Genomic DNA, 17,896 nt, shown 5'->3' with positions numbered 1-17,896 from the left:
AATCGCCTGAGCCAAGGTGTGAAACTGGGTGTGGGTCCCAATCAGCCAGAGTTTCGGGTGAGTTCATTGTGAAACCTGGCCCCACCTTATCATGAGAATACCTGAGATCAGTAGCGTGTATTTTGTATGTTCAGTGGAGACATGTCACGTTATCAACCAAAAATATATCAAACTCAGTGATTCACTAGCTCAGAACTCATGATACCAATTCAGTTATTCCAGAATTTTGGTGAAGACCCATTAGATGATCATGTGCCGTGTGTTTTTTGTGAATCGAGGACAGACTGACCTTGGACTGTATGAGCAAAAATGTGGCAATTGTTGTATTTTAACCAAAAACCATATCTTTTTTTAAACCTTGCAGAGTAATTTTTATTGCCTAACCATAAACAGTAGGGTTTAGACTAACTGCCCCTTAAAAGTGGAAAATATTCACTTTGTGTACATGGCTCTGAATAAGAACATATGAATCCAGTCTGATGAAAATTCAGGATCACAGAAATGACGTTAATTCGTTTCTTAAGTTGCTGCACTGTTTATTTATTTTTTCCTGTTTTCTCATGTTCCTGGCCAGTCGTCGAGAAAGCCTGTGGGCTGCACCTCAGTCAGAGGCTGTAAGATGGATGACAGAAGGACAACAGCCAGCTGACACAACTGAGGAGTAAGTGAGTGGCAAAATGAGGGGTAGCGAAAGAGGAGAAAAACAGTGTGAGAGCAGGAAGGGAAGGAGAAAAAAATGAGAAGAGAAGCAGGAGTCAGAGATGCTGCAGGACTTTACTGTACATCAGCACATATGGGCCTCCCTGCAGCAGCTGTGAATGTCATGATCACACTAACTACCGCCGCCAATCACATCTGCTCATGGGAATATGGCATGTTGTTTTTAAAGGTTTTTTTTTTCTCTTTTCAGACTGCGTAATCATCCACAGATGATGCAACACACAATGTGTACATGCTCTGTTCTCCTTATAGGCCATTTTGGGATAAACTTTAATTCAGGCTACAGACAACATGTGACAAAATTGTGCTCAGCTACAATGCAGAGATGCCCTCCTATGATTAAGCAGAAGAATATTTTACAGGAATCTTTGTAATTCTGTGCAGATTAATTCAGGCAGAGCAGTGCTTTGAGCTAAACACTCATGTTAACATGCTCACAGTGACTACATGCTGTTATGCAATGCATGTTTAGAACAAGTGCAATGTACAAGCTAGCATCAGGTTACTGCTGGCTCGTTGGCAGTGGTTGCTGGCTATCAGAGGCTGATTGCTTTGGCTGATAGCAGATTGTCACAGTTGCCCGTAATGTTTCCACGTTTGTCTACAAATATTCTTTGACTACTAACAAAGTGGAAATAAAATTTGAAAGAGTGCAACCCAATCTGGAAACCAAGAAGAAACCACAACAGCAGCATATAGGCTAGCAACCAAAGCAGTCACCAGACATTTTTTCCAGTTGAGGAATATAATTTTTCCCTAGTGACAGGTGGTTGCCAGGGGCTCACTGACTGGTCTGTAGGCCTGAATAATTGGGTTTTAACAATGGTTTTTCCTGCAACTGGAGCCTTCTTCACTTGATCCAACATTGTCACCATTATTGTAACATATCCAAAACAGTGGACAAATTAACCTCATGTGGTTAGTATGTAGACTCATAGCAAATGGGATCAGAAACATTTAATAAAAGTATTGCATTAACCATTTAAAAACTGCAAGCATTTTTAGACGTAGTCCCCCATTTTCAGAGCATGTTCAGGTGCTTCTAGCTCTTTATGTAATCTCAGACTGACTCAATGATATCGAGATTAGGGATCAGTGCCATATAATCTGCTGCAGGACTTTTTGGTCTTTCTGACATTAAAGATAAAGGCTCTATATACAGGGTTTCCACCAGGGAAGTTGATAACCCCAGTGGCCCTGACAGGGGCAAACAATTTAATATAGCTACACTAATCTTTTCTAACAGTGATTGCAAAGCCCAGAGAAAACACAGGAGCACTGTTAGCATCTGTATTTCACACAGACGAGAGTGATGAGAAAGAGAGGCACTGGGGTCGTAATACCCAAATATAACTAGTGGGAGACCACTGATTCGCTTCATGTGGCAAAGATTATTTAGCCTACTATGATTCTACTATAAAATAGTAGTTATAATATCTGCTTGGGTCTTCAATGTCATATTAAATTCAATTTCAATGCTGGTGATTTTGGCTCATAACAATATATACACACCCTTTCTTTTATAACGGTGTGTTTGTACTCTTCCCTAAATGCTCAAACTCATTCACTTTTTAAGACAGCCTGAGGCGAGATGACTAAAAGGTAGCGTTCGGTCATAAAAGATCTGCCAAGAGGAAGTTAAACTCAACAGGTAGATGTAGATGAACCTGAGGCAGATTTAATCATGGTCGCCAGCAACTGCATTTGTCTGTGGATCGCTTAGGGTCAACTGGCCCACATTAAACACTGTGAGGCAGTTGTGTGTGAACTTTCCAGGGGTTTCCCTGTGGCTGCTGTGCAGGTCTCCAGAGGCATGGGAGTCCTGCACTAGGATAAATAATTAAGGAGAAGGTAACCTACAAAAAATTTGTTTCCAGCTGATGTTTAAATCAAACCACTGGTTCAGCTTGTCTCGTGGATAGAGGAAGGCTGTTCCAAAGTTGAGGCACCACAATCTCATCTGGTGATCTCTGAATTTAAACTAAGTGTGGAACAATTAAACGACTGTTCAGATGATGGGAAAGGCCAACTGTTCAAATAAGGTCTCAGCAGATCTGCTACAATATATGAGCAAGAGCTTGTCCACGTAAGGCTTTGCATGAAATACTAAGTTTAAGTGGAAGAAAATTAAAGGAACTATTAACAAGTAGGATGGCGTGCAAGGGTTAGCTTTTTCTATAAGCAACCAAGGACGACTGAAAATGTATGTAAAGAGCAAATTTTTATTGGCTGACAGTAAAGATTTGAGTTTCCAGATGTTTCTTAGATAAACAAAAATAAGCCTGGATGAAGTTGGAGGAGAAGAAGAGAAGATTTAAAACACAACAAAACCTTGTTGGGGTGGCTGTGGCTCAGGTGGTAGAGCAGATCAGCTACTGATTGGAAGGTTGGTGGTTCGATCCTTGGCTTCCCAGTCTGCATGCCAAATATCCTTGGGCAAGATACTAACCCCAAGTTGCCCTCCGATGCATTCATTGGAGTGTGAATGTTTATTAGTTTGCACTTGTATGAGTGGTTGTGAATGGGTGAACGAGGTATGTTGTATACAGCGCTTTGAGTACTCCGGGTGAGTAGAAAAGCGCTATGAATCAGTCCATGCTGGGGCTTAAAGACCCTGGGTCTCCCACCACCTCCACCTCTTTTTTAATAAGTTGAAGCTCAAGAAAATTCTGTGTAATAAGTTAATATTGTGCATCTTATTAACTTAAGTTAATTACATTTATCAAACAATTACCAAAATAAAATGACCAATCATGATTGTGACTTCTGCTTAATCTAGCAGCACTTCCAAGAAGGTAGTAAGACAGAATAGCTAAACCAAGTTGTAGCTTTTGTATTATAAAATATATAACCTATCCCCACTGGGCTTGTAATACACTGTTAGAACTCTGGCAGTATGCTTTGTAGCTCATTCAATGACTTCAGACTTAAATAGTGTCTTCTCCTACCTTCCACCCACCAAGGACACTTTTCCCTGAGTGATGTTGATGACAGCAACTTATCTCTGAAGGAAACTAAGCCCAGCCGTTCTGGTATCTTATCAGGGCTGTTTACAAAACTGTAAATGTAGTCACTACTGTGACCCATTCAGAAAGTGAGTGCAGGAAAGGAGGCAGTGGCACAGGTCAAGTCTGTGGGGATGGGGAAAAACATTTGGGGATGATTAAGAGAACGAATGCAGTTACAGCGGTGGAGCAGTGATTGAGTAAAGAGAAATATGAGAGGTTCAGCCTGCTTCTCTAAACAGCACATTAGAAATTTACTGAAAGGAGAGAGCTTTTATATTCTACATTCATCGGTATTCAGGGGATGAACTCTGTTCTGTCTGTAGAATAAAAACTGGTAGAGTCATGTCCACTTTGCGTCACACTTGAATATAAAAAATAACCCTGAATTTATTTTTTTAAAGCACTGGCTGATCAGTCTATTTAAAAAAACCCAAAGTCAGGCCAGACAGTGAAACTGAATTTAAGTATTACTGCAACAAATGAGTCCTCTTATTATCAGAAAATCTTGTCATATAAGGTAAAATGACTGTTTGAGTTTTGGAAAGTTAGTTGGGGGAAAAAAACCATCAATATATTTACTAAAAAATTAAGATTATTTTTGACATTTTGTGATATTTTATTGGCAAAACAATCAATCAAGAAAACAGTTACAAAAGGGAACCTTCTCCAGTCTCTCTGAATCACGTGCCCTGAAGCTCATCAACTGACTGACAATGTTTTTCTGACAGCTGCATACTGGCAAAACAATGACGTCAGTGTCATGACACCAGCATGAGTCAAGGGTTTGAGATTCTTATTTCAAAATCAGTGGGAATTCCTGCCTTAAACATCTGTTTATACTTGTTTTACACACTGTGGTAAGGACACCACTTGTGGGCCTAACTACATGTGTTACATTTTTCTCCTTCATCTTCAACATTTGCTCTAAAATCTTCTGTCTTTGCTTTAGTGGCTTTCTTTTGTCTTCTCTTTACGATGCCTTCTCTCGTTCCCCATCTTCTGTCACATGCACACCAATGCTTCATTGCTGAATATTTTATAAATCAAGCAATTTCACCTTTATAAGTTCAAGCTATGAATTCTTTTAGACAGAAAATCAACAGGTTAACATTAAAGTCATTTCCTAGTTGCACACCCTTTGTATAATACACAAACATAAGTTGATCATGTTGACATATAACATATTGAAGTTATTGTACTACATGTGGTTCTATGGGTTTTTGTAGAGGTATAAAAAAGTCCTGGGAAATCTTCTAGAAACAAAAACTTTTGGCCAAAGTTTTGGAAGTCAAAAGTTTTAAAATATGGATGGAGGGTGCTTTGGCACCATGGTCCATTTGCATTGAAATGGGGCCATTAGTCAAAGCACCGGGAAAGGAGACAAGGAGGACAAAAAATGGCAATTTAGAAGGTAAAAGATGTCCACAGATAAATGGCTGCTGCACTTGAAAATTGGGACAAAGCAAAAAAAAAAAAAAAATCCCATGAGATTTAACAAAGGAGAGAAACTGGGAGGCCTGAGTGTAACATTCATCTGCTGTTAAATCCTCCAAATACTCCCCATCTTAATCTGTATTCTTCAAAATTTAATGATCACAGACACAACCTGGTCGCGTCAGGACAGATTAGGCAGAAAAGAAGGCCACAAAATGTCCTGTCTGGTTCCCAAGCTCAGGCATCTGAGGTCTCTAAAACCTCAGCCCCTGCCTCTCAGTGCCCTCAAACAGCTGTTCAGTCCAGCTGTGCAAAGAGCTCAGAGCTGGCTAGGAGTACCAAACCAAATCCTCGACAGGAGCTCAGGTCACAATGCTCAGCAGTAAATTAAACCTGCAAGTTATTTTAATTGTGGGGTGCATTTTTAAAAAAAATATAAAGATTCTCCATTATTTTTTATTTGTATGGCCATAATGGCCCCCGTCACGTATCTTTCATATACTAAATCTAGGATATCTACCAAAATAGGGGCTCTGTTATTCATAACACCTTTTCCAAGCAGAGTTCTCAGGCTTTTCATGGATTTTGAACCAAAATGTAGCCATGCTGGTGCCCCCAAAAATAGGTCCTAGGTCCATTCCCAAAGGGGGAAAAAACCCTTTCCAATTCTATTTTTACAATACAAATGTCATTTTTTAAAACCAGCTGTTTTTATTTTATTAGATTGGGTTGCTGTTACTGAAGCAGAATAGACATGACCATTTATCCAACAGTTAGTAATTTTAAGCAGTTTCCTGTTATTTCTATCAATAAGCTAAAAGATTCAGTTTAGTATATGAGGACAACTCCTTGCTATAGCACAGACTCCGAAAGTGACATGGGTTGATCTATTAGGCAGAATTCTATGCTGGTTCTTAGTCGTTACACTTCATAGGAGAGCTAAAAGTAGAGGAAGCTAAAAGCAAAGGGTCAGCAGTTTAGAGGTGTGACAAAGTGGATGAGTAGTTGAAATACTCCATTCATCTCAGAAGTATTGACTTTTTGCACATTAACCACATTATTCTCTACATGTGTTTATTGGCTATGATTTGCTATTGTCAAAGTAACACTGCTGCACTTAGTATCCCAGGTTTGTTTGTGTAAGCATTATGTTGACGTCAAAATCAAACATTCAGCAGATTAAAGCAAATACTTGGTCCCATGTTGCTTTATAGTTTATTATGTTGCAGATTGACTCATTTGTGCATACTGACACTAGTTCTTCATTCTTAGTCTTCTTGTATGTCAGGTGTGGGAAAGGCCCGCTCCACATATCCTGATTTTTAAAGTACTGATGATGTCATGACTGACTGTTTTTTGTTTTTTTTTCATAGGAATGTTTCCTTTTGTTTTTCAGGACACAAAGTGATTTCTTGAATATTTTCCTTCCATACAGAGCCATCAGAAAAGTAGCTTTATGTGATTCTGACATAGAGGTGTGTTGTGTTACCAAGTTCATCTGCTTTTTGGTTTTTGTTAATTAAGTTAATTTGGGGAGATTTGTTCAGTTTCACATATAATGGTGGTCACTGTAAATATATCGCTCATCTCTGGGAACCCGAAATGTCTGCTGAGTCTGCTTCCTTGACACTTGAGTCAGACTATTTGACTGCTACATCTATAGCTTCTGTAATATCTGTATCTATAATAGTTTCATTCACAACTGTAAACTGTGGTTTAAAAAAAAAGAAAAAAGAAAAAAAGAAGCCAGGCAAAGCCTTCCCCGTCAACTCATGTAACATATCCCCATCTTCATGAAGAACCACACTGACAAGTTAAAGGCATAAAAATATGCCGATATGTGTGAGGAGGAGTACTCATAGTGACAGCAGGAAGAAGAGCAACTAGTGTAAATGACAACTTAATCCAGTAACCTAATTACTCTGACACTGAGCTGAAATAAGAGTAGTGCAAATAAATGAGGCATAAAAAGTAATTATGGCTACTTTTTTTTTTTTTTTTTTTGAAACGATGATTTATTGATTTTGTCAGAACAACACGAACAGCAACAAGTCAGCACAGCCAAGCACAAAAAATAAAAAATAAAAAATAAAAAATAACAAAGCAAATGCAGGTATATGAGTTACCAGTACACACGCCTGGGACAAAATATGTAAAGCGTTTCACATTCGAAGTCAAGGGAAACAATAAATAAAAAGGGGGGGAAAACACAGACATTAATCAGTGTGTTTAAAAACAAACTGCGAGTCCCCTTTATGTAATAGCACAGTAAGGTCATGAGGTAGGTGATCAAGCAGAGGCTGCCATATGCTACAGAATGCATTACAATTGCCCTTTATGATGGCACTGAGGCGCTCCATCGGCAGCACCCTGAGCAGTTCTCTGTACCACTGTGTAACAGTAGGAGGCCGTCTCTGAATCCATTGAAACAGTACACATCGCCTCGCCAAATGTAAAAGTTTACTTAACAAAAGCATCTGTACAGAAGACAGAGAGAGCCCTTCTATAGATAGACCCAGAATGAACAGCATAGGGTTCAGTGGGATCGTTCGGTGGAAAATAGAGCAAAGCTCTATAGCAATATTCTTCCAAAATCTAGTAATTAAAGGACATTGCCATATGCAGTGGTAATAGGTCCCTACAGCCGTATTGCACTTCACACAAAGAGCAGAAATCTGAGGGTGAATTTTATTTAGGAACTCCGGCGTACGCTCTAGTCTATGTAAGATTCTGTACTGGCTTTCCTTTAGTCTGTTACAGGGAAACAATTTCATGGCAGATCTGAAAGTTTTGGACCATGCTTCCGCACCAACCTGAGCTTTGAGGTCGGTTTCCCACCGAACCCTGGCCTTATCAGTGGTTATAAAGTTCAAAGACAACAATTTCCCATAACAAAGAGAAATAAATTTCTTTTTTGTAGTCATTTCCTCGTTAACTTTGAGAAGAAAGCTTTCAACAGGGTTCAAAACTGGTTGATTGGCTGGAAATTTAAGGGAGTTCACATAATGCCTTACTTGCAGGAATCCAAAGAAGTGTTTCTGTGGTAAATTATACTTAACTTGAACTTGATTAAAGGCCATAAAACTACCCCTTTCGAACAGATCACAAATAAATCTTATACCTTTGGAATACCAATCATCAAATATATTAATGCCAATACCCGGGGGGAAAGCTTTATTCCTAGTTAGAGGCTGCAGTGCACTAGAGAAACCTCTTCTTCCGACGTGGGCAGTAATATCACGCCAAACCTTTAAAGTGGGCATCAAGACGGAATTAGTTCTGACACCAAGAGGGAGGTCCGCCAGGTCAGTGGATAAGAGACTAAGAGGTGAGAGAGGGTCACAGCACCAGGCATCTACCGATGGTTCGCCCCGGTGAAGGAAGGAATGTAACCACCCTGAGATTATTTGTGCATGGCAAGCAAGTAATATAAAAAGTTAGGCAGTGCCTGACCCCCCTCATCCGTGGGCAGTTGTAAAATCTGTATCTTTAGTCTAGATTTCTTCCCACGCCATATGAATTTAGAAAGACATCCCTCAATCTCTATGAATGTTTTTCTGTTGATCCTGAGAGGCAACATTTGAATGGGGTATAATATTCTGGGTAGCACATTCATCTTGATTAAACTTATTCTACCCGTCCAAGACAGGGGGAGGTCAAACCACCTATTGAGGTCATTCTTGATTGAGGCCACAATCGGCTTGAAGTTCAACTTGTACAACTCCGCTGTGTCTGCGGACACCCTGATACCTAAATATGTGAAACCCGTGGTCGACCACCTGAAAGGGAAATTAGGAGGAGCGTCCCACCTCCCCCCGTCACCCAGTGGCAAAGCTTCAGATTTATCATAATTTATCTTATACCCTGAGAAGAGGCCAAATTGGTTGATGATATGTGTCAGTGCAGGAATAGAAGTTTCTGGCTTAGTGAGAAAGAGCAACACGTCATCTGCATAAAGGGAAATCCTGTATTCAGTATTCGACAAGGTCACCCCACAGATCTCAGGATCAGTTCTTATAGCCTCTGCCAGTGGCTCCAAAGCAAGTGCAAACAACAGGGGAGAGAGGGGGCATCCTTGCCGCGTTCCCCTACCCAGTGGGAAGACATCCGAGACCGAGCCATTAACCAAGACCCTTGCAGCTGGGGCCCCATACAGCAGTTTGACCCACTTGACAAATTCAGATCCCAAACCAAACCTGTCCAAAACATCAAATAGATACTCCCACTCCACCCGATCAAATGCTTTCTCAGCATCCAAAGAGATCGCAAGAGCCCTATAATTGGTGTTCTGAGAGAACTGCGCAACATTTATGAGTCGGTGGACATTGGAGCGGGAGTATCTATTCTTGACGAATCCCGTCTGGTCAGGCTTTATCAGAACCGGCAGAACCTCCTCTAAACGTCTGGATAAAATTTTGGACAGAATCTTACAATCCACACTAAGTAGACTTATAGGTCTGTAGGATGTACACAGATCCGCGGGTTTATCCTTCTTTAAGATCAGGGATATATGGGCAAGGTTTAGGGTGGGTGGAAGCACGCCCCTCTCAAGAGATTCTGTATACATTCCCAACAAAGGACCCGCCACATGTTTGGCCATTTTTTTATAAAACTCTGGCCCAAACCCATCAGGGCCCGGAGCCTTCCCGCTCTGTAAGGATTTAATTGCATCCAAGACCTCCTGCACCCTGATAGGGCTGCAAAGATCCAATCGACTTTCCTCTGACAGTATAGGGAGGTTAACAGTGTCAAGAAACAGTTTCCTGGCGTCTACAGTATTTTGACACTCAGGGGAATATAAGTCTTGATAGAACTCTTTCATTATTTTGCTGATAAGTTTAGCCTCAAACTGTAAGACACCTGCCTTATCTTTTAGAGAGGGTATTGCATAAGAGCCCCGTTTCCCTTGGGCAAGTCGGGCGAGCAAGCGTCCAGGTTTGTTGCCTGATTCAAATAATCTATGCTTCGCATAGAATATTGCAGTTTCCGCTTTCTGAGTTAACAGTTGGTCCAGGGCCGATCTAGCTGCATCCAACTTCCGAAGCACAGAAATAGACGAGGATTTCTTAAACTCCCTCTCCAAGTCAGTGATATCGCGTTCAAGCACTAATTGTTTGGCTAAGTTGCTCTTCTTTTTTGCCGAGGTAAAAGAGATAACGGAGCCCCTGAGAAATGCCTTACCCGCCTCCCATAGAGTAGAAGCACTAACCCCCGGTAAGTCATTTGTAGAAAGATAGAGTTCCCACTGATCTCCTAAATACTTTACAAATTTAGGGTCACTAAGGAGAGCTGGGTTTAGCCGCCAATGTCTAGACGAAGGGTCATAATAAGGTGGTGATAGCTCCATTGAAACTGATGAGTGGTCCGAAAGCGCACATGTGCGGATCAAACAGCCCCGAGTTCTGTCAAGGACAGATCCAGAAACAAACATGTAGTCAATTCTGGAAAAGGAAAAATGGGGGCGTGAGAAAAATGTGAAGTCCTTCACATGTGGATTACAAACTCTCCAAGCATCAAAGAGACCAAGATCTGAACAGAGGTCCGTTGTAGCCTTTGCCATTTTTGAAGATGGTTGAGATTTTGGTGGATTATAATCAGTTTCAGGATTCAAGCCACAGTTAAAATCCCCACCAATTATTACGTGGTTCGGACACACAGGGGAGGTTTTTGCCAGAAAATTTGAATAGAACGATCTATCAAAAGTATTTGGTGCATAAACACTTCCCAATAGAATTAATTCCCCATATAGAAGCCCAGTAATCAAAATAAATCGTCCGTCCGTATCCCTTACAATAGTATGTAGCGTGAATGGTAGATTTTTATGGACCAATATTTTAGAGTTAAAGGAGGAATAATAAATTTGTCCCACCCAATCACGTTTGAGTTTTAGGTGTTCGGAATCTGTGAGGTGAGTCTCTTGCAGTAATGCAATCTGCACTCTATCTTTTTTGAGTAAGGAAATTATCTTGCGCCTCTTAATGACGTGGTTAATTCCCTTGACATTAAGAGTAATAATTTTAGTGTTACTCATTGCAAAAGTAATCTGTCATTGGACAAGAATCGTCAACCCAAGGCAAACAGAAAGAGCCATCATAATAAAAGACATGTGAAAGACTTAACCCATGGCCTGAACCGGCCGTGCTGACATGAACAAAACCATCACAAAAAGATGGCAAAGGAACCTTCACCCACACAACAAATTGCATACAATAACAGAATTAAGATAAACGTCAAGGTATCACGGACTAAAAACAGACAAACAAGAAACAAACAAAAATGAAAATGCCACCCACCGGGTGGTGTCACAAGCCCAGTGCAGCCAAAAGAAGTTTCACTCCACGGGAGAGAAGGAGAGAGAAGACAAGAAAAAGAGAAAAAAAAAAAAACAAAGCAAAACCCCGCCCCCGCTCCCCAAACCTGAATGGAATCGGGTTACTGTCAGTTGTGAATCAAAATTAGAGACTGAGTAAACAATTAGGCTATTTTCCCCGTTAAACCGTCTCTGCCTCCTCAAACTGCGTTAAACGCTGCGGACTCAGGCGTCCAATGACACGGTCCCAGTTAAGTCCGGCAGTGCCACAGTTTGTACGGGGCAAGCATCTATTAATCCAGCGCATTGATGAAACTTTGTGCATCTTTAGGCGATTCAAACTTGTGCTCATTGCCATTGTAAGTCAGCACAAGCGTCGCTGGATAGCGCATCCTAAAGCGGATGCCCTTGTCGATTAAGGCACGGCAAGAAGCATTAAATCCCCGTCGTTTCTCACGGATCGCGTAGGAGAAATCCTGATGTATGAAGATCCGCTGCCCGTCGTGGTGGAGTTCGGGGGCCGCTTTCACTGCAGCCATAATCCGCTGTTTATCTCCGGAGTTGTGGAGCTTGATGATCACCGGCCTGGGGTGAGCACCCCGCGGGCCGAGGCCCCGGTGTGCGCGGTCCGAGGCCCCGGTGTGCGCGGTCAACTTTAATGCGGGCTTTACCCGCGGAGCTGTGTCTCAGCCCGAGTGTGGCAGGCAGCCAAGCCTCGAAAAACTGAGTAGGGCTCTCACCCTCCGCACCTTCTTTCAGGTTAATGATGCGAATATTGTCGCGCCTGCTGCGGTTCTCTAAGTCGTCCAAACCTTTTGCCATAACCTTAATCCTCCCCTCCGCTTCAGCCAGCCTCCCCGCGAGGTCAGTCACCCCATCTTCCATATCTGAGATTCTCTGCTCTGCCTCCGTGACGCGTTTGGAGATGTTTTCCAGCGAGGACGAAATTTTCTCCAGTGTCCCCGACAGTGCAGACAGTTTTTGGTCAATTACCTCACTGATGCTATCGGTCACCTCACGGACGAGAGTTGCGGTGTCCACCGGGGGCGAGGGCTGGTCGCCCATTGCTACTAGCATGTCAGTTTGGCTAGCATTGTTCATCACGACGGCCGTGGTCTTTCGAGATTGTATCTTCGTCTGCTTCGACATTATTTAACTTCCAAAAAGCGTATTTAGGACTGCTGAGTATTCCCAAAGCTCTCAGTCACTAGTTTAGGTAAAAATATAGACAGTAGTGCGCATTACACTGTGATAAGTACAGGTGGGAGCGGGAGCACAGTGAAAGCACGTCTTCTAGCCTACCATATTCACCGGAACTCAATTATGGCTACTTTGGTCCTTACTTTGGTTTGGTTGTCATGTATACTTTTACTCATAAATACCAATTTAGCATATTTGTATGCTTAGATGTATTACTTTCATTTTACAGAGTCAGGAAAACCATGTTTAAGCCAGGCTTGGTGTTACTTTACCAAAGTTTTCCTGCATATTGAGAAGTTTACCCTCCAACAAAGAGGTTTTATCCTTTAACCTTTCATCAGTTTTATGTAAGAGAACCTTTGTTTACTGAAGCTTAAAAGAAAAAAAGACAGGAATACAGGCTTTTTAAACAAATCGTGCTGTCGGAACCCCCTGAAAGTAATTTTCCATCAGCTAAAATAATCATTCGCGGCTTCATCCTTCGTTTACAGTATTAGAAGAGAACTGAAGTCAAGGTATTGCATCAGAGAAAGTATGACTTTTTCCTCAAAAGCTAGTTCTTAGACAAGAAAAGCCCTGGATTAGAGTTGATGTCCTCATACTTAGCCTGCCAAGGTGTTCTGGTTTCCATAAAAAATTCCTATTATCACATCCTATTGTATTAATATATAAAAATACAGGAACTGACAAGAGTACAAAGAATTGCCCTTTCTTGTCATTTACAGACGTGTGCCCAGCAACACAGGCTCAAGGACTGTTTACAAAAGCAGAAAGTAATTATAAATGCACTGTAGGACAGAGGAGGAAACACTGCCTATCTAATCATATCACAACAAAAAGAGATTTGGAATTTCACTATAAGCTATTTGAAATCAGTAACTCTAACAGTGGGAAAACGGAGGGCACACAGTTAAAGCCGCCTGGTCACAGCTCACTTTGTTTAGTCAACATCTTCAACAACCTGCAGTCTTTCAGCTACCTGAAACCCCCATTCAGCTCATCTGTACACAGTCGAAAAAGCATGGATTTTATATCAGCCCACAGCAAGTCTTCCTTTAAGACATAATTCCCAGCGAATTATTGATCTTCAAGTAGAGCTCTATTCCTTCTTCTGTAATGTTGATACTAATAAAAGCTTGTATCCAATCTTCTTCTCCAGCTATTTGTGTTAAAAGCCTCACTAAGTCCCAGCATCATAATTTCAGACAGTTTTAAAACACTGTTGTGTGGGAAAGTTTGCAACAACACTAATTACAGTAAGCAATCATTGAGAGGAGAACAAATTCAACACAATGAGGCGCTGCATAAACAAAGAAACCCAGTAATTACTAAATCTGCACTTCATGTGGCGTGATGGGCCCTCACGAAGACTAAATACAACACATGTTTTTACGTTCCTGACAGCTCCCGCTATCTTGCCATTGTTCCCTTGTCTTTTAAAGTTTCTCTCATATTATTATTCCTTCAAGGAGACAGTTTGTGCAGCATAAAACAAACAATAGAGGGCCACGACCTTTAGTTTAAAGAGCTCAAGGGCAACGTTCACAGCAGCACAACTGAGAAGTATCAGAGAAAACAAAAACAATATGGCCTTTTAATACTAATATACACTCATACCTCCAGCTCAGCCTTCCTGATTAAAACAAGTCTGACTAGAAACAAACAAGGTGTGGTGCCGCGAGAAGACACATTACATGACCAAATGCGCACTGCACTAAAGTAAACCTCCCTATCAAAACAGTGCTTTCTCTTCTAGTGCTTGGGGTGATTTTAACTGGCAGCACATACGGTGCCTCAAGGCCGCCAGTGTCTCATACACACAGTTTGTTTCATAATAATCACATAAAAAGCTGAAAAATGTGATTACATTAAATGAGCACATAAGTATTTGCAAGCCTGAATTAGCAAAACCTTTTCTGCAGCTTGACTAGTCTTGGATTTTGGGAGTTTTGTAGGTGTAACAGGTGTTTTCCCACATGCAGCCTTTAACTAGGATGAATAAACTCAACAACATGCAAACTACAGGCAACTGTGGCAATCTGCAAATGACCAAAAGAGGGTTCATTGTAACACCCTCTCTGGCAGGGACAGCCAGCAACCACTCGTCAACCACGGGGTCAGGTAACATTTTCCCAGGGGTGGTCGCCAACTGGTCTCTAGGCCTGTGTGACTGATGGTTCAAGCACCCTACTGACACTTTTATTTAAAGGTTTCAACATATACAATACAGGACAGAAAAAAACAAAACAAACACAGATTTGTTAACCAAGCAAAATACTGGTCATCACACCCCAACCCTAAACATCGAGAGTCATGATTCACCCGTCATGCAAAAAGAGAAGAAAATAAAAACACAATGCGGGATATGTCTTAGTGTCAGGAGTGCTCTTTTATGCTGACAAAGCACTCCTCTAGAAATTAGGGAAGCTTGCCGTGTGCTTAGAAAAATCACTTGACAAATTATCAATGCAAATAGGCTGTCTAGCCTCTCACTGACAAAGCTGCTCAGGTGCGGGTTTGACCTTGCTTTGTATGTTTAAGCAGAAGAAATTTCAATACAGCATCCTGCAGAGCTGTGGGGGTTTGAAGGCCGGAGCTTGCCCTACTGTTCGCTTTGTTTGCTCTTTACTATGTTATCTTGTTCCAAGCATTTGGCCTTTTGTTTACAGATGACTGAGCTGCGAACCTAAAATAGAGGGAATGTTGTTGTTTTTTACCTCATTATTAAAATAAGTGCACTTAGGGTTTTTCGGCAGCATAAATCCTTCTTATTATAGATGTAAACTTTTTTGTGTTTCACAGATTTTAATTTTAATCAAAGTGTGGCCTCACAGCACACCGGGCAACAGTACTGTAAATGTGCGTCTGAGTCGAGCCAATTTCCACTGCAGACAGCGTCACGGGGGGAATGCCATTCATTTTAAGAATTCACATATGTTGCTGCTCTGTCCCAGGGGCAGGTCAGGCAGTACTTGAGTGAATGTTAACTGCTCTCTCCTACTTTCTGTTGTCATTGGGTCATAAAATCTGCCACTGCCCCCAAAGACTTCATGTTTGCTTGTTGTTAAGTAAAACTTTTTCTGAGCTCCTGCTGGTGTTATTCATTCTGGTTGACAGCAGCAAACCAATCCTAAAACAAACTCACCGCCTGTGGAGCAGGCCTAGATTTTCAGGTCTCCTGTGATGCTGCACGTTTGGTCATTTCTAGCTTTAGAAAAGACCAGAAAGCCACAAAGGAAAAACACATTCCACATCATGTAGACCCAAAGTGTGGGTGGAAACAAATAACAAGGTTTTATTCCTTATAATAATCACTTTAATAACTTAATAACTGACTAATAACTAATATAACTTTAGCCTACTGATGTCCACATTACAATTTAAGGGCTAAAGCAAATATACATCCACACAAAGTGTAACAACCAACCAAAACTCACAAATTTAATATACTACATAGACTAACAGAAAGAATTGCTGCCAATGTGAATGTTTTATTGGTTTCTTATAGTTCGCTAGGGGGACAAAAAAACTAAGGTGTATTTTGGGTCAAATTTAAAGGCTCTTATTGCCATGAGGGCCCACTTTTAGCACTCAACATGCTTAGGTTATTGTACATACAAATTTTGAGGAGATCGTGTGAAAGACACCCACTGATTCTTCATAGAAATGACAACTTTAAGTAGTTCGTAGAAAAGCAATCATGTCCCTAAGACTAAAATAATGCACAGCAATTAGCCAGCTCTCCATTTCTAAACAGATAAGATAGAAAGAAACCAGATTAGTCTTCAAGAGACCGATGAGGAGGACATGCTGGAAGTCCACGATAATGAAACTGTTGATTTATAATCTACACTGAAGCTGAAGTCTGGACAGGAAATGAGTCTGGATACACTACAGGAGGCACTTTGTTGTGTCTAAACCCACCCAACCTGTCATGAGCGATCCACACATCGATAAAAAAAAAAAAGGGAAGTGAGACTTTTTAAAGTGCAAAAGAAAAAGAACCTACTCTTTATTTCCCAATCATACACCTGTGTGGAGTAGGTGTGACAAAGTTGGATATCTGTGCGTTCAAAGTAAACAATAAGACACACATGCTTTGGCACAACTCAACCCCGACATAAAGCCACGCACACTAATTGTATCATGTTTTCATTGATTGTTAGGTTAGTTAGAGCCTACCGTATACAGAGTGCTGTGGACAGTCCGGGACAGTTGCTCTGCTCTGTTGTGGAAAAATCTGAGGAGGAAAATCAGGATGCCTCGGGAATGTTTTTTTTCTTCTTTTTAAATTGTCTTATCCACAAACTCGTAACTTTAGCCACGGCTGAGCTGACAAAACTGCATGTTCAAGTCTTGCTCAAGCTGTCTCGTTACTCTTCCTGTCGCTGAAAGCGCGTTTGTTGCTTTGCGAGGAGCTGAACGGGAGCTGCTCGTATTTCATTAGAGAGGCGGAAAGCTGGTGAGAAAAACTGACGTTACATCCGGTAATATGTTTCAAAATAAGACTGTTTACAAGGAATAAATGTCATAAGATTTTCATTCAAACATTTTCAGGCAAAGAAATTTTTAAAATAAAACTGAAAAAATAAATAAATAAAAGCGAACAAACAACAAAGTGCAACTATATTAAAAGAATATATCTTCATTAATTCAAAAAGGTTCAAAAAGAGTCCTTCAATAGTCCTGGGAGGTGTTTATTTGATTTGAGGGGTTATTTATTTATTTAATTATTTATATTTGATCCGCAACAATACTATTAGCTCTTGAGGTTTTAAAATATCGAGACTGATTATTCTTTTTTTCATTTCAAATTATCATTTTGTGCATTGAACCTAAGTAGAAATTGCTTGGGGTCTAGTAGATTTCTTTTTTTTTACATTTTCTTCTTAATTTAATGCTAATTTAAATTATATGTTTATATTTAAATTCTATCTTTATATATTACAAAAAAAAAGCATGAGTGAAGTTGGTTATCCGAGATTCACCTACCGTTGTGGTTTTAATAAAATAGCAGTAAGTTAAAAAATACTTATTTTATAAGTTTCTTGGAAAGAATTTATAGAGGACAGTGGTTAAACAATAGTAATAATGATCATAATAACCTACATCATTTTGCCATTAATCTGTAAAAGTTTGTCATTAGGGCAAGAGGTTTCTCCAGTATTCTGCATATTGCACAGAAATTGTAAAAGCAAACATAAAGTGGCAGCAGGATGTTAAT

At 40.6% G+C, this 17,896-nt stretch overlaps 1 protein-coding gene across 1 annotated transcript in view; it reads right to left on the bottom strand.

The window, feature by feature from the left end:
* The window catches only part of LOC146703521 (leucine zipper putative tumor suppressor 2 homolog), a 53,372-nt gene extending 36,259 nt beyond the window's left edge, over nucleotides 1-17,113 (bottom strand). The window contains exon 1 of the mRNA XM_085466789.1: nucleotides 16,855-17,113. The gene's annotated coding sequence lies outside the window, so the exon portion shown is untranslated. The remainder of the gene's footprint in view (nucleotides 1-16,854) is intronic.
* Between the last annotated feature and the right edge of the window lie 783 nt (nucleotides 17,114-17,896).

The sequence above is a fragment of the Copadichromis virginalis genome, linkage group LG8, assembly GCF_057382275.1.
Source record: "Copadichromis virginalis isolate Kocher_CV1m ecotype Utaka linkage group LG8, C_Virginalis_male_GT1.1, whole genome shotgun sequence".
NCBI classification, from domain to species: Eukaryota; Metazoa; Chordata; class Actinopteri; order Cichliformes; family Cichlidae; genus Copadichromis; species Copadichromis virginalis.
This window is presented reverse-complemented; position numbering and strand designations above follow the sequence as displayed.